At 41.1% G+C, this 25,018-nt stretch overlaps 1 long non-coding RNA gene across 1 annotated transcript in view; it reads right to left on the bottom strand.

Moving 5' to 3' along the window:
• Positions 1-24,450, bottom strand: part of LOC135229539 (uncharacterized) — a 448,157-nt gene extending 423,707 nt beyond the window's left edge. The window contains exons 1-2 of the long non-coding RNA XR_010320220.1: positions 21,133-24,450; positions 4,315-4,462 (exon numbers count right to left, since the gene is read on the bottom strand). This is a non-coding gene — a long non-coding RNA (uncharacterized LOC135229539). The remainder of the gene's footprint in view (positions 1-4,314; positions 4,463-21,132) is intronic.
• Positions 24,451-25,018: the final 568 nt, after the last annotated feature.

Raw genomic sequence — 25,018 nt, 5'->3', positions numbered from 1 at the left:
ACCATATTTCTTATAGTAACAAGGCTAATGCTGCCAAAAATAAACTCAGATTCTTATCATAAGAGTGACTGAATTAAAGCGCCAGTTGAATATCCAACCTCAAATGGTTTCTGAAGTTAAAGTAAGGGCACTGATTGGGAAGAAATGGGATCCTGAAACTTGGGATGAGGACATATGGGCAGATAGTCAGGAAGCGGGGGACAATGAACCTCCAATTTCTGTTGAATCGCTCTTCCTAACAGAACCAGACCTCTTACTCCCATCTGAAGAGATTCTCTAACTCTGCCTGCTAAGGCACCCTTCCCAGTAAAACAATTATCCCTTCCACCTCCATCTGATGAGATTACCCCAGCTGTGCCTGAAGTGTCTTGTTTGAGTTGTCTCCTGGGGTGGTGTCTGGGGCATTGCCTGGGGCATCACCTTAGGCAGATGCCTTATAAGACACGGCTGAACATCCCACTGCCACTGCCCATTTTTGCTTCCAGACCTATACCTAGGCTTCAGTCCCAACAAGCCCCAAAAGGTGAGCTATGAAGTGTGACCCAGGAAAAGCTATGCTAAACTCCAAAAGAACTGCTTGATTTTTCTAATATATACATACATACAGAAACCTGGGGAATATGTGTGGGAATGGCTATTATGGCTGTGGGATAACGGTGCAAGCAACATAAAGGTGGATTAGTCTGAGTTTATTGATATAGGCCCAGGAAGCATAGATTCTTCATTCAGTGTTTCAGCTTGAGAGGTTAGAAAAGGATCTCATAGTTTATTTGGCTGGTTTACTGAAGCATGGATTAAGTGGTGGCCTAAAATAAATCAAGTGGAAATGGCAGATCTGCCATTGTATACTGTAGGAGAAGGTATCCAAAGGCTGAGGGAAATTGGCATGTTAGAATGGATTTATTAGGCTGGACCCACAGACCCACACACGGAGTGCCCAGAGGGCTCTCTTTTTACCATAGCAGTAAGGTACAAATTTGGGAAGCAAGCCCCAGCATTATTGAAGACTTCTGTGGTTGCTATTTTATGTAAGTAAGAGTCCACAGTGAGAACTGCCCTAACTGAATTAAGACACCTGACTACAATGCAGTTGACTGGACCCCATGGTGGTAGCAGCCAAATGGTAGCACTCAATCAACAAAGACAAGGTGGGTGTGGTTACCATAACAGACAGTAGAGTCAAAGCAGTAATCAGAACAGTCTGCTCGCATGGATTTATGGCATTGGCTACTTAGTCATAGTGTCCCTGGGAGTGAAAGAGCTGGGAAATGTACATCTCCTGGTACCTAGCGTCTTAGATATCCAGTGCTTCTGTAACAGAAATACCACAAACGGATGACTTTAACAAAGAAAATTATTCCCTCACAGTCTAGAAGGCTATAAGTCCAAATTCAGGGTGCCAACTCCAGGGGAAGCCTTTTTCTCTCTGTCACTCCTAGGGGAAGGTCTTTGTCACCAATCTTCCCCTGGACAAGAAGGTTCTCAGCACAGGGATCCTAGGTCCAAAGGATGCACTGCTCCTGACACTTCTTTCTTGGTGCTACTGAGGTCCCCCTGTCTCTCTGCTCTTTTCTCTTTTATATCTCAAAAGAGATTGACTTAAAACACAACTTAATCTTGTAGACTGAGCCCTGCCTCCTTAACATAACTGCTTCAAAACCTCGACCATTAACATCATAGAGGTATGATTTACAATACATTGGAAAATCACATCAGCTGACAAAATGGTGGATAATCGCACAATACTGAGAAGCATGGCCTAGTCAAGCTGATATATACATTTTGGGAAGACAGAGTTTAATCCGTAACACCTAGTATGCAGCTATCAACCTGTTAAAGCCTTTTTCTCCATACCTGTTTCAAAGTATCACCCGAAACAGTGTGCCTTCTCTCTGACCTAAGTATAAGGACCAAATAATGTACAGGAATCTCTGTTACATTTTCTCCATCTTACCATTATTTGGCCTCATACGCAGACCCAGTCACTTAATTGCGCAGCAGAATGAAGAGATTAAAGCCCCAACATTTTTGCCAGTGGACCAGGAAGGTAGCTGCTCAGACATCAGAGAGCCTCAGAGAGACAGAGACCAGGCGGCTCAAGAGAGGGATACCATAAAGTTGTTTTTCATACCCCTCCCCACTCCCACAGTTGCATATGCTTTGCTCTGACCCTAAGAAGTAGATCAATCCTTTGAGAACTGCATTATGGGTTAGAACACCAACAAGGTCCCAGACTGAGTGACACTCCCATAGATTACATCCAAATATCACTGCAAAGTCTTCAAAATCTGAACTGACATCTGAGCCACAGCACACAGAAGTTGGGAAAGAACCTGCAGCCTGAACATAACTGGGTCAAGTGATTCCTAAAACAAACAACATCGACATTTTCTGTAAGATTGAAGTAAGACACAGTCTTGGAATCACAGACAAAAACTTTAAAAAGCTACTTTAACCATGCTCAAAGAAGTAACAGGCACAACTTAGAAAAATAGAAAAATACATAGAAACCATTCACAAATGAAAATTTTAGACAGGAAAAACAGAAAAATAGAGATAAAAAATTCACTTGATCAGCTCTACAGCGGAATGCTGTTGACAGACAAAAGGATCAGTGAGATGAAAACAGTTCAATTGAAAATATCCAATCTGAAAACAGAGAACAAATATTGAAAAAAAATGAACAGAGCCTCAAAAAAATTCAAAAATATCTAACATTTATTTATTGGAATTCCATAAGGTGTAGAGAAAATATGTGGTGTAGAAAAAAGTATCTGAAGAAATACTGGCTCAACACTTTCCCAATTTGTTGAAAGACATAAACTTACAGATTCAAGAAGCTATGCAAACTCCAACAAGTTAAACTCACATAATTTTACGCCCAAATGCCTCATTGTCAATTGTGGAATAACAAGGACCAAGAAAATATCTTCAAAGAAGCTAGAGAGAAAACAACTCATCTCACACAGGAGAAACAATTGGAATGACTCTGTATTCATCATCAGAAGCCATGGAGGCCAAAAGGCTGTGAAAACAACATTTTTTCAACACTGAAAGAAAAGAAACATTAACCCAGTGTTCTATAGGCTGTTATTTCCTTCATGAGTAAAGGAAAAATATTGACATTCTCAGGTGAAAGACGCTTAAGAGAATTCATCGCCACCAGACTTGCTCTAAATGAAACACTAAAGGAAGTTCTTCAGGTGGCAGGCTTGGAATTTCAGCAATTATGGCAAGCAACAAAGTGGAAAGTATCTTCGGAAGTTCGCCCTCCACCAAAGATTAGACAGGTCTATAAAACAAACAATAACACACGTGAAGAAAGTGTTTCTTAGTTCAATCATGTGTATGAGACCAAAAGTACAAAACCAGCCCAAAAGCACTGAAAAGAGGGCAGGACGGAACAGGAATCATGGCGGATGGAAACGGGGAACTGGAGCACAGGAGAGGACAATATTGACACATCATGAATATTGCAACCAATGTCACAAAACAATTGTGTATAAATGGTTGAACAAGAAAGTAATTTGCTCTGTAAAGTTTCAAATAAAGCACAATAAAAAATAAAAAAAAAGTGGTAGGTATCTCGGTAAACATATTATGCTAACCCTGTTGTCACTGCACAACATGGCGCAGGACTCCCCTCTTTGCAAAGACTTTCTAGCCTATTGGAAAAACTTTGGAATATACTCTTGGTGGCAAATTAGTATTAGAGAATGGGGTTAATTTTGAAAATATGAGATGTCTGTACTCATGCCTGGTGAATAAACTGGATAATAATATTTTCAGAGCGAAATGAGATGTTCTAACAGAAAAATAGGCCTGAATTCCCACCTGGGCCATGAGCCTACTACTCTGAAGGCCTTTCCCAGAGAGGCATTTCAGGCACTTCTAGAGCAGCAGGAGCGCTGGGGAATGCAGGTGTCAACCTCCCCCAGGGCCTTCTCTGAGGGGTAAGTACCTGCTTTAGTACTGAGCTTAGTGGTTCATAAATAGTCATTCTGCATAAGGTCTTCAGGTTCAAGTCTGTAATCCAGCTGGGACTCTGTGTGTGCTGCATCTCTGCATCAAAAGAACATACTTCTAGAAGCAGAATGCCAGGAGAGAGGCGGTTGGGCAGTTGGCGTTGGGGGGTGCTGCGCAGACAGGGGTGCCCGAGGGAGGCACAATATAGTCATTCTGCAGGAGGTCTAGTCCTTCTGCACAAGAATTAGAATGCTTCTCAATGCACAATAGTTTACATGCCGGACATAAACAAAGTGACTGAAGGACAAAGTTGAATAGTAAACCAAGCCACTCCCTGCCAGTCCTTACCTGAGAGGGTCTTCATCAGGACTTCCGGGGATGGAGAAGGAAACAGTAAACGCTGATTTATTTTACCTCTTCCTTCCTCAAGAAACAGGAACTGGTGTTAAGATGTCAGGTGTCAAGCCCCAAACTCCTCTTCTGGTCTGTATTTAAGCTGTATAATAAAACTGGGAATCAGGCAATCAGCCATGAGCAGACAGACCCAGGAGTATTTCCAGTGCCCCACATCTTTGAGCTCCAGTGAGATCCAGTTCTTAGTCCCTAGATTAGCAGAGGAGCTGAAAGACTGAAATTCCGTGTTTTCAGGCAACTTGGGCTTCAAGCAGGCACTTATTGCTAAAGTCGTATTTCTCTGTGTTAATTTATGATCCTTAACTCAAATCCGGACTTTTAAGCTCATTTTGATAACTCCTCATTAGTCTGCCTAGACAAGAGTCTGCTCACAGTCAGTGATGACAATGGAGGAAACAAAGTCCCTAGCCCAGAGGAGGGACTGTTTCCCAGATTTGGGGCAATGCCCCTGGGGAGCATCGGCGAGGTGCACTGTGGCCTCTGTGGCTTTGCCTTGTGCTCCTGGAATTGCACCCTGGGGGGGCGTCCATATGCAGACGCAGAGTCCGTGGGTGACCACAACTCCTGCCCTTCTGGGTCATCGTCCGGACGCACGTTGCGATATGCTTCCTGCCCCCCTTCCCAGCATAAGTGCTGCGATCACACGTGGCAGAACCAGTTCCCAGGTCCAGACCCTAGGTCTTGCCCTCCTTGGCCTCAGGCTTCCCCTAGTCCTGGGGGAACCCGCAAGCCTGGCGGGTGCGAGGTTAGCACCCGGCTGGGCGGGCTAGGGCCTGTCTCAAAAGGCTCATGGCGCACGCAGGTTCCTCCCCCTTGGAGTCTGCAGGCTTGCAGTGGGCAGCCCGGCATCTCCTGCCTCCCTCGGACGCCCTCTCTGGGCAGCAGCTCCCCTCCCCCCGCCCCGCCAACCACCCAACAGTCCCACTGCCTGCTTACTGCTTCTAGAAGCGTGTTCTTTTGATGCACACATGCAGCACACACAGAATCCCAGCTGGATTACAGACTTGAACCTGAAACGCACAACTTTAAAACTACTAGACTGGGGGGGGGGGCGGTATTGGCAGTGAAAAAAGGAAAAAAAAAATAAGAAAGAGAACAATTACAAAAAAAGTATTAGAAGACTGTAACCTCACGTTATGGACTCAAGAAGGCTGCGGATACACAACTGCGTAGATAGCATACTGTTGTCTCTTTCTTTGCAAATAAGTCTTAGATGAGGGAATTTGGTACCAGGAATCATTGCAGGGCCTGACTTTGGGGAAATCTGGGATTGATTAATTGGCTTGCATGAGGCTACAAGCCCTGATAATCAATATTTAAAGATGAGATTCGAGCAATCTAGAACATGCATCAGAATTTTTTACAAGTAAATTAGCACCAGAAGAGGCCTTTAACCACTAAATAAAATGGGTCAGTAGTTCAAGATCTCCCTACAAAGAAAATGGCAGACCTAGATCGTTTCCAGTCAGGTTCCAGCAAACATGCAAGAAACAGTCATTTTAATCTAGTACATAGTCAACAGAGATTAGAAAACCATGAGACACTCCCCTAACTTGATCCTTATGGCTAGTTTAAAAATGATAACAAATTAGAGAAAGAAGGTAGAAGAAGAGTTAGAGGACAAGCACACTCAGTAACTGAGATGCAAAACCCTACACAAGATGCCAGCAAAGGAAATCCAGCAAAGGGTAAACCACGTAACATGCCATGATCAAGGCGGTTTATTGTAGGCATACAAATTTGAGTGAACATTAAAGATTTAGTAATTTCATTCACCACATGCATAGGTGAAAGAAGAGAAGACATATGCTCACCTCAAGAGATGGGGGCAAAGCAGGTTGATAAAATCCAATCACACGGAGAGATAAGGACTAGGAGTAAACATGGAACAGAAAAGGAGTTCCCGAACGTGGAAAACTACAACTAGCATGATAGTTCATGGTGACGTGTGGGACATTCTCTTTAAAATTAATAAACAATAAAATAAGGATGCTTCTATCATTATTTTTATTAAACATTTAACACTGGAAGTGTAAGCTAATACAAAAAAAGTATAACTGCTATTCATAGATTATAGGACTGTCTCCATTGAAAACCGTAGAAAATATTGGAATTAATAGTAATCATAAATAAAAAATAAATTGAAATTTCAATGCGTCAGCATCAAGCGGACTCTGTCATAGCTCTTAGGTGAAAGCAAAGGACACTGATAGGGAAAGAGCAGGTTCAGGTGGGCTAGACCAAGGAGGGAAGAAAACTGTTCTGCACTGGGCTGAACTTATAAGCACGGGTATGTGTGTTAGTTACCTAGTCCCTCCATAACAAAAAATAACACAACTGGATGGCTTTTAAAGGACAGAAATTTATTTTCTCACAGTTTAGCAGGCAGTAGTTCGAATTCAGGGCATGGCTGTAGTGGGAGGTCCTTCCTTGTCTACCTCAGCTTCTAGTAGATGCCAGCAATCATTTGTGTTCCTGGCCTTCTAGAAGCATCTGTCTTCTTTGTCTGTCTTCCTTTTCACCCGTTTGTGTCTGTGTGTATTCTGCTCCTTTTATAACTAAGAAGAGTTAGGCTTAGGACCCGCCCTACATTGGTATGACCTCATTCACATAATAAAAGCAGGCCCCTTATTTCCAAACAAGGTCAGAATTACAGGTACAGGGGTTAGGATTTCCACATACATTTTGGAGGGACACAATTCAATCCCTAACAGTCGACTTACCAGATATCCTGGATTGAGAGTACTCACATGAACAGCTGAGAGTAGTTCCAATTCTTTGCTACATTCAGTGGCTGAAACTTGTCTCAATGGTCACCCATAGGAATGTTGGAGCAATTTATTGTGCAGGACCTGGCCTACCATTCCTAATCATGTCCATTGTGTGGAAAAACACACACTCCCATCACCGAAGCCTTGAGAAATTCATCGATAAGAACGGAATGGTGGTTGGAACCAAGAATTGTTTCATAGCCTAGATAACATGGTGCAGCTGTTAGATACCCACATGGAGATGTCAGGTAATAAAACTTCACCCCACACGGAGATGTCAAGAATAATACCAACAGCTAATGTTCATTGAGTACCTACACCGGTGCCAGGCACTCCTGTGCTTTCCTTTCATGTTTGCTTTTCATGATGGCCATATGAGGAATGTATCATTATAATGCATAAAGAGGTCATTACAGAGAGTTAGGCTGACATTTGAATATATGAGTCTGGACCCAGGAGGAGTTTGAATGGATGGAGGTATAAACCTCACGTCCTTAGCTACAAATAGACAGCAGTAAACTCACTGAGGCATCCTAGAGGGAGGGTGTCAATAGAGAGAGGAGTAGGCACCAAGCCCAAGGGTACTCGGGTATCTAGAAGCCTGCCAGGTGAACAGCAGCCAACAAGCCTCTCTGAAGTCCAGTGTGGTTCCTGGAGGGTTGTCTGTCCTTGCTCTCAGCTGCATTTCCCCAGTGCTCCTCCCACCTGCACTGGGTTGTCCCCTTCATGACGACAGGGACAGTGTGTACCTTTCACCACTGTATCTGCATAACATAGACTACTTCTGGCCCATGGAATACACTGACTGAATGAAAAATAAACAAACGATAAGGACGTAAAATCCTTCGTAGTTGATACCTTGAAATACATTAAGGGGCTTCATGAGTAAGAGGGAGAAAAATTGATCAGGGCTGCTTCTGAGACCATCCCTTAGGCGTAATGAGTGTTAAACAACACTTAAACAAAGAGATTTAATGGCAGAGATGTATGTTAAAAAGATGTAAGTATAGCTTAAAGATTACTAGAAACATGCACATTATTGCAACTATAGTCAAATCGCTAAAAAACATATACTACATGCACACAGAATATTATAAAGTAATTTAATGCCCTCATTAAAAAAAAACAAAAAAAATTACCATGAAAAGACTAATGTTGAATGAAAATATCAGGATATAATATCTGTGTTAATATACATAACTGTGTGTGCTAATACACACATAAAACCAGTTGCCACTGAGTCAGTTCTGATTCATGATGACACCAGTGTGCCAGAGTAGAACTGTACTCCATAGGGGTTCCAATGGCTGAGTTTTCGGAAGTAGGCTGCCAGACCTCTCTTTCATAGCAATTCTGGGTGGACCTGAACTCCAACTTTCTGTCAGCAGCTCAAGATATTAACCATTTGCATCAACCAGAGACTCTAATACACATACATGCCAATATAAGCAAGAAAATAGACATATCGGAACGTTAATAATTTATTCTATGCATTACGTATGTTTTCTTGTTTTTTTTTTTGCATACTTTCCCATTGCTTCCAAGTTTTTGAGGAATAGAATGTACTTCTGGAAAAATTCATGAGAGATTTTTAAGTAATGAAATAATTAACAGAAACAGAATGAGTAAATCTGTGGCAAGGCAGCCCATGAACCCAAGATTACAGTAACACTGGTATGAAAAGCAGAATTGTGGAGCCCTGAAGCTCAGTGGTTCCATGCATCCATCAGGAAAGAGGGAAGAGCAAATAAACAAGGAGAAAATACAGTGAGCCAGAGGAGTGGGAGCCCTCTGTTGTGGGCACAGTTTTCTCATGAAACTTTAGATGGACACAGTGGGTGAGATTATCCACTTCCATCATACAAACATTTTTATTACCCTTGATTTTAACAGAACTATGTTATAAAAACAAATAATAAAATAAAGTATAATAAAAGAATAAATCTCATCAGTGGACTACTATCATTTTCCCCAGCCACTGAGGAGGGCAGGAGACACACAAGGGAAAGAAGATGGAGCAGTGTGAAAACTCATGCTAAGTGGGGAGAAGAGTGTTTCTGAGACAGGCCTTAGCTGCTACCACCTAGGGAAGTAGGCAGCCATGCACAACCAACTGGAAGAAATGGTACATTATTTCTGAGACCTACTCCAGCTCATAACAAATTATGGATAACATGGGGAAGAATGAGATTTCCAGGACACTTAACTGTTTTTATGAGAAACCTGTACATAGAACAAGAGGCAGTCATCTAAACAGAACAAGGAATACAGCATGGTTTAAAGTCAAGAAAGGTGTGCATCACCGTTGTATCCTTTCACCATATGTATTCAACCTGTATGCTGAGCAAATAATCTGAGAAGCTGGTCTGAAGAAGAAGGCATCAGAATTGGAGGAAGACTCATTAATAACCTGAGATATGCAGATGATACAATCTTGCTTGCTGAAAGTGAAGAGGCCTTAAAGCATTTACTGCTGAAGATCAAAGACTACAGACTAACAGCCTAACAACTGGACCAATAAGCAACATCATGATAAACGGAGAAAATGTTCACGTCATTAAGGGCTTCATTTTTACTTGGATCCACAATAAACACCCACGGAAGCAGCAGTCAAGAAATCAAACGACACATTGCATTGGGCAAATCTGCTGCCAGAGGCCTCTTAAAGTGTTCAAAAGTACAGATGTCACCTTGAAAACTAATGTGTGCCTGACTCAAGCCACGGTGCTTTCAGTCGTCTCATACGCACACGAAAGGTGGGCAATGAATAAGGAAGACCAAAGAAAAATTGAAGGCATTGAATTACGGTGTTTGCAAAGAATATTGAATATACCACGGACTGCCAAAAGAATGAACAAATCTGTCTTGAAAGAAGTACAGCCAGAATATTCCTTAGAAGCAAGAATGGCGAGGCTTCATCCCACATATTTTGGACATGTTGTCAGGAGAGATCAGTCCCTGGAGAAGCAGGTCATACTTGGTAACAAGTGGCCACAACAATTGGCTCAAACATAACGACAACTGTGAAGGTGACGATAGGTAGTTTAACATACATTTTGACCCATATGAATTAAAATTTAAACAATTATTTCATGCCTTTTTGTAGGGGTTTTAGAATACACAATTAAAATAAATGTAAACAATTAATAGAAAAAATCTCTGAAAATAAAATTTAATTTTTTTACATCACTGCTCCATACCCCAAATCTAAATGGCTTGATATACAGCACTGGTCTTTGTGATTCACAAAAAGCAGGTACCAATTCCTGAACAAGAACTGAAGTGACAGGAGAAACTCCCCATGCTGTTATAGCCCGGAGTATGGGCCCTAATCCAGTGATCTGTCTTCATTAATTCCTTTTCATTTCATCTCTGTGGAAGAGGGGAGGGAGAAGGTGAGAGAGGGTTACATGTGCCTATTCTGTTCTTTAGCATCTAGTTCACTGCCAGGAACAAGTATTCGTAAGAGTCTAAAAAACGTTAAAGTACAAATAAGGAGGAAAACCTCCTAGTATATATATGTATTAGGTGGCACAAAGAGTTAAGTGCTCAGCTACTAACTGAAAGGTTGGCAGTTTAAATACACTCAGAGTTGCCTTGGAAGAAAGGCCTGGCAATCTACCTCCAAATAGTCACAGCTATTGAAAACCGCATGGAGGGCAGTCCTACTCTGAAAACTCACGGGGTCGTCATGAGTGAAAATCTACACAATGGAAACTGGATTGGTAATCTATATATGGCATAAATGTTCGGAAAATTAGTTTCTGAACATATACACGGCATACAGAATACACTGCACATTAGTATTATGTGCCAAAACCCACTGTCATCAAGTCGATTCTAACTCAGTGACCCCAAAGGACAGAGTAAAACTGCCGCATAGGGTTTCCAAGGCTCTAAGTCTTCACTGAAGCAGACTGCCACATCTGTCTCCTACAGAGAGGCTGGTGGGTTCGAACCACTGACCTTTCAGTTAGCAGCCAAGTTCTTTAACCACAGAGCCACTAGGGCTCACTGCTGTCATGTACAGTGATTACATAAGCAAATTCTGAAACAAACTGCCTGGGTTTAAATCCTAACTCAGTTTATCAGCTGGGTGATCTGGGCACGTTACTTTACCTCTCACTGCCTCAGTTTCCCATTTCTAAAATGGGTCTTACGCAAAAGGTTCTTACGCAGGTTAAATAAAACACACAAGGCACTTAGAAAAAGGCCTTACACACAGAATGAACACAATAATTGTTAGCTTTCATAATTATTAAGGGAATACAAACAAACGGCTAGGTTGAAGGAACTTCCATTGAGAAAGAGTTGAGTTCCAAAATTCATGTGTAAAGTCATTTACATCAACTGTTAAAGTTGTATGTTTAGATTCAAGTGATTACTGAGGTGTGTTATGATCTTGAACAGAGTTCTGGGGACTATACAGGCAGACTCTGCATGCCCTTCTCCTGCACATCCATTCCATCTCCCTTGGAGCCCAGACATCATGTTATCAATTAAACCCCTCCCACGCTGGTGGTGTACTGTTTAAGAGCTACGGCTGCTAACCAAAAGGTCATCAGTTCAAATCCACAAGGCGCTCCTTGGAAAGTCTATGGCACAGTTCTGCTCTGCCCTATAGGGCCACTATGAGTTGGAATAGACGCAGTGGCAATGGGTTTTTAACGGGTATGAGGTAACTGTTCAGTGCTTAAAGACGTACCAAAAGCAACCACTAACACAAAAGTATAGTAAAAGGTTCTTATTTCAGAGTAGCAAAACCTTAGTTTCTAACACAGTGGTGAATTAGGGTGGACTGTGGATCAAGAGGAGCTCTGGTGGCATAGTGGTTAAGAGCTCAGCTGCTAACCAAAAGGTCAGCAGTTCGAATCCACCAACTAGTCCTTGGAAACTCTATGGAATAGTTCTATTCTATGCTATAGGGTCTCTATGAGTTCAAATCAACTAGGGTCTCTATGAGTTGGAATCAACTCTGATGGTGACAAGTTTGGTTTGGTGGGTGTCATGGATTGAATTATGACCCTAAAAAATGTGTGTCTCAACTTGGTTAGGCCATGATTCCCACTATTGTGTAGTTGTCCTCCATTTTGTGATTGTAATTTTACTTTAAGAGGATTAGGGTGGGATTGTAACACCACCCTCACTCAGGTCACCTTTCCCTGGGGTGTGGCCTGCACCACCTTTTATCTCTCCAGAGATAAAACGAAAGGGAAGCAAGCAGAGAGTTGGGGGCCTCAGACTATCAAGAAAGCAGCACCAGGAGCAGAGCATGTCCTCTGGACCCAAGGTCCCTGCACCTGAGAAGCTCCTTGACCATGGGAAGGCTAAGGACAAGGACCTTCTTCCAGAGCCGAAAGAGAGAGAAAGCTTTCCCTTAGAGCTGATGCCTTGAATGTGGACTATTAGCCTACTTCAATGTGAGGTATTAAATTTCTCTTGGTTAAAGCCATCCACTCATGGTATTTCTGTTACGGCAGCACTAGATGATGAAGACAGTGGGTCAAGGTGGAAGGGGTGGATGAAGGACAAAAAAAGAAAAATGGACAACAGGAGAAATATAAGAATTCAGAGAACTGTGAAAATTTAATTCCTGAATATACTTTCTTTCTCCTCCCTATAACTGGAAGGACTTTTCTCATATACAGCATATATAAGTAAATCCTTGCAATATTTAAAACACTTAGATTTTTGTAAAACTCATTCTCTGAAAATTCATGGTGGCCCCATTAATTTCTGGCTTAAAAACAACTCAGAACTAAAAAGAAGCATAAATAAATAAATAAAGGCACTGCTGCCATTTGCGGGTGATGTTCTTTTCCTGTTATCCACAACCCACACACTCGGGTTAATTTTCCAGGGTCAGTGTTCATAGACCATCCTCTTTCTCTTACCACCACCCCACCACCCTTAATTATTTAGAAAAGGCAGGGCCAGTCAGTGCTCCAAACATCAAGTTTTCTCTCCAAAATGCCAACTGGCACTTGGGGAGCAGGCTACATTCTCAGCTGTCAGCACTTCCACTAGCCCCTGCAGATAAGGAATGTGTCTCCACTGAACTGTTCGTTGTAATCAAAAAAAAAAAAAAAGTAAAAAACTGTTTCTTAAAAAAAACCAGGCATTTCCCTATTACCCACCCACCCCACTCTCCCACACCCAGTGCTCCCTCACCACACACACACTCAAATATTTCATACCAATGGTGTGTCCCAAGCACGGGGTCTGGCTCCGCTCTTCTTTTACACCCCTTGGAGGCCTCTGGAGAAACCATACCTTTGGTTGGCAATTCCCTGAACCCTGCCTATTCAAGCTGGCACTTATTCAAAAAGGCAGGTGAGTCTTCAAGTCAGGTTTTTAAAAGGAGTTTAAGAGGTGCCAGGTGATATGCCTACTCACCCTCAAATTTCTCAAAGGTAATAATTTCTTCAAATGTTTACAATGTCTCAACTATGGGTTAATTAAATCCCTTAGGATGGTGGGCATAGGAAAATCCTCCATCTCAATGCCCCCCATTTCGAAAAAAAAAGAGGGGAATCTCCAAAATTACAAATTTCAATTTCTACATACTTGATTGAACTAAGGAGTAAGTTCCTCACATGTGTTATTCTTGGTCTGAGTCCTGGTGGTCCAGTGGGTAAGAGCTAAGCTGCTAACCAAAAGGTCTGCAGTTTGAATTCATCAGCTGCTCCTTAGAAACCGTATGGGGTAGTTCTACTCAGTCCTATAGGGTTGCTAAGAGTTAGAATTCACTGGATGGCAATTGGTTTGTTTGCTTTTCAATCTTTGGCTGAAAGGTGGACTTTGTTATCAATTTATTAAATCAACTGGTAATTTGCTGGATATTTCTCATACAGGAACTTATGATGTCTTCAAATCCAGCTAATCAGGTTTAGGGAGAGAGAAACTTCTCTACCTTAGCTTCCCTGCCATTCCCACACCTTTTTCATTGATTTCCATGCCCTGTTTAAGTAACGTCACTCATCACTTCTCACTGTCTAGGTTATCTGAGCCAATTCATGGCAGTCAATTCCACCTGCGCCCTAGGATACCCTCATTTACATACTCTGCCCTGTTCCTTCACCAATGGCTGACCTCACATCTCCCCTTGAATGTCTACTAGGCATCTCAAACTTAATGTGGTTCAAACAAAATTCTTCGTCCAAGTGTCTTATCTACCTCCCAGTCTTCCTTATCTCAGCAAATGTTCTCACTATCCTCTGGGTCGTTCAGGACAAAAACCTAGAAATCATCCTTGATTTCTCTCCTTTATTCAAATCTTGCATCCAATCCATTGACATATTCTGGACTCTTGGCACTACCTTAACATAAATCCTGACTCTATCCACTTCTCACTACCTCCACCTTACATCCACCATCATCTCTTGGTTAAAACTGGACTCTATGCACCGATCTTCCCTCTTACAATCTACATAACAGCATCATTTCAGTGGCTTCTCATGGCAATTAGGAAAAATTCCCAAATCCTTCCCATGGTCTTTCATGATGCGGGGCTTGCTCACCATACTAACCTCATTTCCTAACAGTCTTCCCTCGGTTCACTCCACACTAGCCATGACTTCTTTCCTGAGCTTCCTCAAACGTGCCAAAACACTTGGTTATTTAAGGGCCTCAGAAACAACTCTTTCCTTTATTGGCAATATCCCTCCCTTCAGAACTTCATACAGCTATTCTCTCCTTTGATATAGGTCAGTTATCTCCTCAAATATCCTGCTCCCAGAAGCCTTTACTATTAATCTAAAACAGCTCACCCCACTCATTCCCTCACATGCAACTCTGTCTTATTTTCAAAATATTTAGCTCTCCTTGACATTTTTTGTTAATTATTACCTGTATTTTTTCTGGTTGAGAATATATGCAGCAAAAAATACACCAACTCAACAGTTTCTACCTGTACAATTTAATAACACTGGCTACATTCTTGAAGTTGTGCAACCATTCTTACCCTCCTTTTCTGAGTTGTTCCTCTGTCATTAACATAAACCCACTGCTCCTTAAGGTTCCTATCTAATCTTTTCAGTAGCTGTTGGCAATCTGATGCCATGTAGACAGTTCTTAAAAGAGCATATGCTCAAGGTAGACCATTTTTATTAGTTAAGTAAGCTAATGTTCTGGAGCCCTCATGGCACAGTGGTTAAGTGATACGGTAGCCAAGCAAAAGAAGAGCAGTTTGAATCCACCACCTGCAGCTTGGAAACTCTATGGGGCAGTGCTATTCTGTCTTACAGAGTCTCTGAGTTGGAATCAACAGCAACAGTTTGGTTTTTTCTTTTTCATACTTCGGTTTTAAGATGATTCAAGGGAATGCTTTTGGTGTAATGTTTAAAGATTATCTCACGGCAATAGTTTCAGGAGTTCATTCACCCTCAGTGGCTCCAAAAAGTCTAGGGTTCATTTGAAATTCTGTTCTGCATTTTCCCCCTTTTGATCAGGGCTTTTCTATGGACTCTTTGATCAAAATGTTCAGCGACAGCAGCCGGGAACCTTCTGGTTCTTCTGGTCTCATGGCATGCTAGACGTTCTTTTAAAAAACATGAGTGGATGCTGAAGGTTATCAAATACTTATTTTATTACACCTATTAATATAATCACATTTATTTTTCCTGTACATATGGCAAATTATACTGATTCATTTTCGAATGTTAAACTAACCTTGAATTCTTGGGATAGACCCAACTTGGTCATAATATATTCTTCTTTAGAGTATTGCTGGATTTGTTTTGCCTATTTATTTTTATATTTTGCATCTATGTTCATCAGTGACATTGGCCTGTAATTTTCCCATCTTCTGCTTCTCTTGTCAGGTTTTGGTATCAATATTCATTCTACAAGCTTTATAAAATGAGTTTGGGTATATATTTCATTTTATATTGAAGAATTTGTGAAATATTTCTTGAATATTTGGCAGAATTTGCAGGAAAAGCCATCTGATATGAAGTTTTCTTTTTGAGAATAGTTTGAGCTCTAATTCAATTCTATTAACAGTTGTGGAATTACTTTTGCTTCCTGTTTCTTCTTGAATCGTTGTTATTAACTTACATGGTATGATACGTTTGCCTACTTTACCTAAATTTGCAAATTTATTGGCTAATACGGTCCATAACATTCTCACATTATCTTTATGTTGTACAAGATCTGTAGTCATTTTCTTTCTAATTCCTGATATTCGTTTTTTATATCTTCATTCTTTTTCACTTGATCAATCTTGCCTAAAGTTTGTCAATTTTACTAGCATTTTCTAAGAATCAACTTTAGTCTTTGTTGATCGTCTGTTGCATGTATTCAATCATTAACAGAAACAAAAATTCCTATGAATGTTTGTTTCTGGTTTTTTCCCAACATTTTGAATGGATGTTTAACTCACTTATTTTTCAAGATTTGTTCTTTCCAATTATATTTTTAAGGCTATAAGTTTCCTATATTATATTGTCTGTACTGCACAAATTTTTATATGCACTATGTTCATAATTGTTCACTTCAAAATGTATTCTAATTTTCATTATGATGTCTTTTTTGACTCATAGTATTTTAAAATATCCGAGCACATGGAGATTTTGTATTTTCATTTTCTAAGATGGTTTTTTTTTTTTTTTAATTATGGTGTACTTACATTAAAAAAAAATGGAGATTTTGTATTTTCATTTTCTAAGATGGTTTTTTTTTTAATTATGCTGTACTTATATCCTCTATATTATTGCAGACTCTTGAAATTTGTTGAGACTTGCTTTATAACACAGTATACAGTTAATTTTTATACACACTATGTATGTGCATGAGATGAATGTATATTCTTTCATGGTTAGATAATACACACACATACACATATATCAATTTGGTATTTTTTTACATGTTAAATCTTCTGTATCCTTGATAATTTATGGACTTCTATGTTTCTGAGGGGTGTGTTAAAAATCTATTATGATGCATGATGTCAAAAGGAGCCCCAGTAGTGCAGTGGTTAAGCACTCAGCTGTTAAACCTTTTGATTTGATCCACCAACTACTCCACAGGAGAAAGATATGACCGTTCCCTTCCATAAAGATTACAGCCTTAGAAACCTTTGGAGAAGTTCTACTCCATCCTATATTCACTATGAGTCAGAATTGACTCAACAGCACACAAGAAAAAATGTATAATGTGATGGAAACTCAGAAGTACGAAGCTAAAAAGAATTGGTCCTACCTCCAGGGTCAAAGGATGAAGGACAGAGAAAACAGCAGAGACATCCAAAAGCTTGGAAAAAGGGCTGAGAGGACAATGGTTGGTGGTTTAAGGGCTTTGAAGGGCTACCATATATACTGAGGAATCTGAAGTGCAATGTTCTTGCCTAAGGATGAAGATATGCTCATAAAGATCCTGACAAAGCTTTAGGCTTGCACCTCTGGCTGATCTTTGGGCTCCATGGGGGCAGGAAGTGAAGGCTAGGGCAGAGTTTTAGGCACTCTTGCTTAGCATTGAAAGAACGCGCCAGTTCAGAGCCAATCTGCAAAGACTGGGATAATGTTACTTTTTCTTTTTGGCTACAAGCATTTAAAGAAAGCACTGTCAGGTCATGAACTGACTGCTGAGATAACAGAACAGAACTTCAGTGTCCACACATGAGAAGACATACAATCTCTGCAGAAATAGTTTGGAAACATCACTAAGCAAATGGATGACTGGCCCTCAACAATTAAAAAAAAAAAAAAAGCAAACCCTAATGACAGGAGGGAATCTGATTTCCAGAGTTACATTATAATATTTAAGATATCCAGTTTGCAACACACTATTCTAAGTCATAAAAAGAAAAAAGAAAAGGATGGTTCATTTGTTAAGAAGAAAGAAAGAAGAGAAATGAACAGAAAGCATCCCTAAGGAAACACAGATATTGGGATTACTAGACAAAGATTTTAAACCAATTGTCTTAAATTTCCTCAAAGAGCTAAACAAACCATAGACACACACACAAAAAAAGGAAACCAAGAGAAGAATGTATGAACAAGTAGAAAACATTAATAAAGAAATATTATACAAAAGAACCAAATAGAAATTATAGAGCTGAAAAGTAGAATAGCTGAAATAAAATTTTCATTAGAGGAGCTCAACAGCAGATTTGAGCAAGAAAGCAGGAAAATGTAAACTTGAAAAAGCACAACTGAAATTGTTCTAACTGAGGAGCATAAAGGAAGAAGAATGAAGAAAATGAACAGAGCCTAAGGGACCTGCGGGACAACATCAAGCATACCAACATACTCATTAAGGAGTCCCAGAAAGGAAAGAAAGATGAAAGGACAGAAAGAATATTTAAAAATGTAATGACTGGAAGTTTCCCAAATGTCACCTAGATATCCAAGAAGCTCAATAAACTCAAAGGACAGTAAATACATAGATATCCACAGACAGACATAATCAAAATGTCAAAAGACGAAGATAGAAACTTGAAAGCAGCGACAGATAAGTGACCCCTAATGTACAAAAAAATTTTTTTTTTAATGTACAAGAGAGTCTCAACAAGTTTAACTGTTGATTTTTCATCAGAAACCATTGAGACAAGAAAATAGTCGAATGATGTATTTAAGGTACTGGAAAAAAAATACAGAAACAAAACTATGAACCAAGATGTCAATATCTAGCAAAACTATCTTTCAAAAATGAAGGTGAAATTAAGACATGCCCAGATACACAAAACCTGAGGGAGTATGTTAGCAGCAGAACTGCCTTATGAGAAATGCTACAGGGAATCATCCTGGCTGGCACGGAAGGACACTAGACAGTAACTTGAAGCCATAAAAAGAAACGAAGACTCTGTAAAGGTAACTACTTAGATAAAACAAAGTCAGTAATATTTTTATATCACGCCTCTCTTTTTCTCATATATGATTTAAAGCACAAATGCATAAAAATACTTATACATCTCTCTTAACGGACACACAATGTATAAAGATGCAATTTTTGTAACAGCAACGTAAGTAGGGGAGGTAACTGAGATGAATAAAAGCAGAATGTTGTATACTGTTGAAGCTAAATTTGTATTAATTAAAAGAAGATTGTTATAAACATAAGATATTAATTGTAATCCTCATGATCACCACTAAGAAGTTAAAAAATATAAGGAAAGGAAATAAGGAGAGGATCAAAATTGTACACTTGAAAAAAATCAGTCAAACACAAAAGTGGACGGTAGTGAAGAAAATGAGAAACAAAATACGTATATGACCTACTACAAAGTAGAAGACATAAGTCCTTCCTTATCATTAATCGCTCTAAATTTAAATAGATTAAATTCACAATTGGGATCATTAAAGTTGTGTGTCAACTTTGTTGGACCATGATTCTCAGTGCTTTGGCAGTTATGATGTAGTTTAGCAGTCGTATAACTATGCAATCATTTCCATGATGAGATGTGATATAATGTGATTACCTCCATGATGGGATCTGCTGTGAGTAGCCAATCAGATCTAAGGGAGTTTCCTCGGGGGTGTGGACTGCATCCAATATAGGTGGACTTTCTGGCAAGGCTCTTGAGTTTTTGCTCACTCGGAATCCTGCAGCTGGCTCCTCTTCATCTGATCTCAAGATTTTGGGACTTGAACTCTCAGCTTACCTTCCAATTTTGGGATTCACCAGCCTCCGCAGTCTGTGAGCCACGGCCTGCCAGCTTACCTGCCGATCTTGAGATCTGTCAGCCTTTGCAGCCTGTGAGCCACAGACCTGTTGTATGACCTGCAGATCTTGAGTTCTGCAGTCCCTGCATCTATGTGAGTCAGGAGAAGCCACAAGCCTGACCCATGGACTTGAGACTTACCAGCCTCTACAGCCTCGTGAGCCATTTTCTTGATATAAAGCTATTTATATATAAATATATATATATACACCTCACTGGTTTTGTTTCTCTAGAGAACCCAGCCTAAGATACCAATTAAAAGACAAACATTGGCAGAATGCATAAAAAAATCATTCGATTGCTATCAAGCTGATCTGACTCATGGTGACCCCTCCCCTCATGTGTGTCAGAGTAGTACTGACACACAAGTGTGTCAGTTCAATGGCTAATTTTTCAAAAGTAGATCACCAAGCCTTTCTTCCAAAGTGCCTCTGGGTGGACTCAAACCTCCAACATTTTGGTTAGCAGCTGAATGCATTAACCGTTTGTACCTCCCAAGGACTACAACATGTATCTATGTTTATTTCTGTATTACTTCTCTTTATACTATATACATACATACACACATACACACACATAGACATCCATGAGTGGTTCATACAGATGCTTTGGACTTCAGCTAGCAGGGCTCTATTAATTATTGATAGAAAAGTACTGATACCAGTTATAAATGCGTATTTGTCCATTTCCCCTTTCAGATTTATTAGTTTTTGTATTTTGGAGCCCTGTTGTTAGACACATACACATTTAGGAGTGTTGTATCTTTTTGGAGAATTGAACGTTTATTATGTTATGTCTCTACTTATTCCCAATAATACTCCTTTTTCTGAAGTATAATTTGTCTGATATTAATACAGCCACTGCAGTAGAACTGGATAATTTTCAACCATTTCAATAGGTAGCATAAGATCAAGAACTGATGGTATAAAAGGAAGAAATCGAAGCTGCATTGAAGGCATTGGTGAAAAACTATCCTCTCTCCACCATCTTCACTAACCCTGACACCAACTGTCCCTCACACAGCACTCCCTACTTCTCTGCTGGGTTCAATAACTCATTGCAATGGCCACACAGAACTCATAGTCCATATTCACGATTATGGGGTTTATTAGGGAAGTAACAGTTATAGCTCAGGCTCAAAGACACTCAGAATACAGTTCTTCTATCAGGACAGCCTCTTCCCTCCTGTGCTCATAGGCGTGCCTCTGCCTGGCCTTGGGCCGGCCTCTCTCCAAAGGCACTCAGCTTTCCTTCTCCATGGGCCATCATCTCCTATAGCCAGGTCCCTGTTGCTCGGTCTCTCCTGCCATGGCATCTTACCATCTTCAGGGTTACAGCTTCCTCTCTCTATCTCAGTCTCTTGCTTCTAGGAGCTTCTCAGTGCAGGGATCTCAGGTCCATAATATACGCTCGGCTCTTGGCTGTTCTTCCTTGATGGGAGTTGAATCCTCCTCTTTGCTCTGGAACTGGTTCTCTTTGAAGGGAAAATAAACAATCCCCTTGGTGAGCCACAATTACCCTATCACACAGTCCTGCCCAAGCACCAGGGTGGATGTTATAAGACCATGGCTAGAAAGGCCACACAAAGTAAACAATCACATCACAGTACCTTGGACTCATTTTTCAAGTGAAGTACCAAAAATCCCACACAAACAGATTGGTAAAGAATATAATCAACAGCAAGAACATTTTCATACTTATGTTTTCTGTATTTGGAAGAAATCTATAGCACTATTCTTATTTTGCCAATTCACAGGGATCACAGAGATTAGTGGTAGATGTTGCAGTACCAGAAAACTCTCTGGTGAAACAGTCTGTGAGCAGTCTTACAAACATGGATATTCCACTAGAGTCAAAAGAATGACGTTACATATCATCAAAGAGAACATTTCAAGATCTAGCCTGAAGTACAATGTTGTCACTAATAGGCTAAAATCCATACACTTACAAGGAAGACTAGTTTATACGACTATTCAAATTTATGCACCAACCACTAATGCCAAAGATAAAGAAATTGAAGATTTTAAACAACTTCTGCAGCCTGAAATTGATCAAACATGCAATCAAGATGCATTGATAATTACTGGTCATTAGAATGTTAAAGTTGGAAACAAAGAAGGAAAAGTAGTTGGAAAATACAGCATCGATGAAATAAATGACACCAGAAATCTCATGAAAGAATTCTGCAAGACCAGTGACTCATCCACTGCAAATATTTTTTTTCACCAACATAAACGGCAGCTATACACGTGGACTTTACCAGATGGAATACACAGGAATCAAACTGACTACATCTGTGGAAAGAGAAGATGGGAAAACTCATATCATCAGTCACAACAAGGCCAGGGATCAATTGTGAAACAGACTGTCAATTGCTCATATGGGAGTTCAAGTTGAAACTGAAGAAAATTAGAATAAGTCAAAAGGGGCCAAAATATGACCTTGAGTATATCTCACCTGTATTTAGAGACCACCTCAAGAACACATTTTACGTGTTGAACACTAACGACTGAAGACCAGACGAGTTGTGGAATGACATCAAGGACATCACACATGAAGAAAGCAAGAGATCCTTTAAAAGACAGGAAAGAAAGAAAAGACCAAAACGGATGTCGGAAGAGACTCTGAACGTTGCTCTTGAATGTCGAGTAGCTAAAGTGAAAGGAAGAAATGATGAAGTTTTGAGTATTGAGACGCCACCAGTGATCCCTCTTACAAAAAAGACCAGAAAAAACAAGTGAAGCGATTATATTTATGAGAAGCTAGGAGCCCTGAACATCAAAGGTAAAGTTAGAAAATGGACTCAGCGGCAGGGGGAGGGAGAGACTATTCAGAAGTGGAGAGGAGTTACTGGACCTGAATAGCCAGGAACCCTCAGGCACCGTTCCCTGGAGCGACTGCAGTGGGGCTGGCAGTGGCGTTCCACAGGCGTTTAGCTCAGGGAAGGACAGCAAGTTGCACAGACTACTCACACCTCCAGAACAAGAGAAGAACGGCACTCTCAGCAAAAGCTAATTACTTGTGTTTATTTTACCACGCCCCCAGCCCCCAAGCCGGCTTCAGTGGCTGTCAACTTCCCTGGGCCTGAGATAGGCCCTGGTACCACTCTGAGCCATTTTTCCATCCTTGAAGAAGGTATAAGTTCACAACTGGGGGAAAGATAATCTGCCAGCTCAATTAAGCTGGGGAGCTCAGGACAGAAGCAGCTCTTGTTCAGGCACAAACAGTCCATGGGCTTTGAATACCTTTCACCCCAGCATGGACCTGTGTGGGCCCATTTCAGGAGAATAGGCCCTTGTTGCCAGACTGCAACTGTTTCACCTGAACGGTGGAAAGATGGGTATTTGATGTTTGACACTGCTTTGCCTATTAAACAGGGTCTTCACCTACCCACATCAGGGGCATAAGGACTGCTGGCTCCACCCACAATACCTAGCCACCTGTGATAGGGCTCCAAGGATAAGTAGTACCGCCCAGAACTTACAACCAAAAGCATTGGGTGCCCACTGCCCTTCTACAGAACCCACCCATGTGCTCTACAGAACAGGGATGCACTTTCCTCACAGACACTCAGAGCACAGCTGTCAGACCCCTGCCTTGATCAGAGCCTGACCCCCTACTGCAGCCAGATACTTCTGCCTACACCAATGACCCCTGCCCCTTTAAGACTGTAGGACAGAGCCCGTACCACACACTTTATGACCAACTACCTGGGCACCTGAGTTGAATCCATACAAGAAAAATAAATGAACTCCTAGGCTCATATGCCTGGTAACAGTGCTAGCCATCTGGTGATAGTACATTAGAGCTTCAAAGGTGAAAATAATCAACCTAGTGCACTCAAGCAGCTTATTTGGGTATACCAAAACTAAACAAAGCAAGAAGCTAGGATACAAAAAGCAAGCATAAAATAAACTAATACAATAACTTATAGATGGCTCAGAGACAACAGTCAATATCAAATCACATAAAGAGGCAGACACGGGGGCAGGACCAAGATGGCTCACTAGGTAGAAGATTCCGCTTATCCCTCTTGAAACAAAGACTCGAAAAAACAAGTGAACTGATTACATAAAGGACAATCTACAAACCCTGACCATCAAACACAGAACTAAGGAGTTGACCTGAGTGACGGGGGAGCGAAAAGCCACGCTGCAGCAGGGACCACTTCCAGAGCCAGTGTCCCACGCCACAGCCTTGAGCCCTCGTGGTTTCCTGGTGTCAGAGTGGTGGGGCTGATTGTGGCTTACTGAGACACGGAAGAACAGATATAGGCCCAACCCTCAGGACCAACCTCAGAGGGGACCCAGGCAGCACACACAGGCTCCACACAGACGTGGCTGACAGGGAAACGAAAAACTATAGGGAAGCAGCGACTGGTTCTGGAGCCTGGAGTGCAGCGTCCCAGAAAGGAAACCCTGGTGCTGGGCTTTGGACTAAGTGTGGGGGAGCCGATTGTGGCTTCCTGAGACGGTGTGAGCATGGACGCAGCCCTAACCCTCTGGGACAGTCTCAGCAGGGATCCAGCCACCACACACGAGCGACACAATGCTCTGGAATCTCAGAAAAAACAGTCCTCACCAAACAACATAAGTAACTTTGTATATTTTGCCAGGCTACTCTCTTCTATATATCTGATTCCACCTCTCATTGCCCCAGCCAGCTTCATTAACATTGGAATTCTCTGTGCCAGAGAGTGAAGTGCACTGCTGGATTTTTTTTCTTCTTTCTTTTCTAACCCATTCTCCTGGCCTGAGAAAAGCAGCATTTAACAATCAAAGAAAAAATCCTTCCCTGACTTCCCTAAACTGAAATAACAGTACAGAATCAGCTCCATCCAGGCATTAACAGACCCATAGTCTTTGGCTTTCACCCTACAGGTAACTAGGTGGCTATTACAATGTAAAGGCAATTCTGATAGAGATCTGACCATATTTGTTTTAGCTCAGCAGTGGAAAGGCAAGTTTTGGAGGTCAGATATCTCTCTACCTATTAAACAGAGCCCTCGCTGATCCACACCAGTGAACTGAGGGCTGAGACTCCACCCACATCACCTAGCCACCTGCTAGAGGGGTCTGAGAATAGTGACGCCTACCCAAGCATTGGGTGCCTAAGATACAGCTGCAAAGCCCACCCACCAGAGTGCTCTAGAGAATAGAGCCACACCTACCTCACTGTCACTTGAAGGAAGGCTGTCAGCATCCTG

Source organism: Loxodonta africana, unplaced genomic scaffold (assembly GCF_030014295.1).
Source record: "Loxodonta africana isolate mLoxAfr1 unplaced genomic scaffold, mLoxAfr1.hap2 scaffold_35, whole genome shotgun sequence".
Classification (NCBI taxonomy): Eukaryota; Metazoa; Chordata; class Mammalia; order Proboscidea; family Elephantidae; genus Loxodonta; species Loxodonta africana.
Note: the sequence above shows the minus strand (reverse complement) of the source record. Positions and strands in the feature narration are given on the sequence as shown.